Source organism: Tupaia chinensis, unplaced genomic scaffold, assembly GCF_000334495.1.
Source record: "Tupaia chinensis unplaced genomic scaffold, TupChi_1.0 Scaffold147369_2, whole genome shotgun sequence".
Classification (NCBI taxonomy): Eukaryota; Metazoa; Chordata; class Mammalia; order Scandentia; family Tupaiidae; genus Tupaia; species Tupaia belangeri.
The window spans coordinates 131594-132515 of record NW_006207221.1 but is presented as its reverse complement, the minus strand read 5'-3'; positions in this window follow the sequence as shown (position 1 = coordinate 132515).

The following is a 922-nucleotide window of genomic DNA, read 5'->3' as shown; positions in this document are numbered from 1 at the left end:
AGAAGCCCTATGAATGTGAACAATGTAGGAAAATGTTCTTCCGGAAGTCACATCTCACTGAGCATCAAAGAATTCACACAGGAGAAAAACCCTATGAATGTGAACAATGTGGGAAAACATTCTACAGCAAGCTGGCCCTAAGTACATAGGAGAACTCACACAGGAGAGAAGCCCTATGAATGTGAACAATGTAGGAAAATGTTCTCCTGCAAGTCAGATCTAACTAAGCATTGCAGAATCCACACAGGAGAAAAGCCCTATGAATGTGAACAATGTGAGAAAACATTCTCCAGCAAGAGGTACCCAAAGCTACATAAGAGAACTCACACAAGACAGAAGCCCTATGAATGTGAACAATGTAGGAAAATGTTCTTCTGGAAGTCACATCTCATTGAGCATCAGAGAATTCACACAGTAGAAAAACCCTATGAATGTGAACAATGTAGGAAAGCGTTCTCCCAGATGTCACATCTCAGTAGGTATCAGAGAATTCACACAGGAGGGAAGCCCTATGAATGTGAACATTGTAGAAAAATATCCTGGAAATCTGCACTCACTGTGCAACAGAAAACTCAGCACAAGGTTATTTTTCTCTTAGAAACTACTTAGTAGGCATCTGAAAAGTAACACTGGAGAGACTCTTCATGTATGTACATAGTATAGAAAGTCTTTCATTTATAAGTCAGCCCTCAATGTACATCAAATAATTTACAAAACAAAAAGTCTGTGAATATCAGTGTGCCAATAGAAAATTTTCTATGTAATATAAGTTAGTCCTTACTGTATAGGAGAGAACACAGTAGTAAATGCTATAAATGGAAATAGTGTAGAAAAATGTTTTCAGTGTAATCATTCCATGTTTTACATTAGAGCACTCACAAGGAAGAGAAACCCTATGTGTGTGGGAATTGCAGTAAAACCT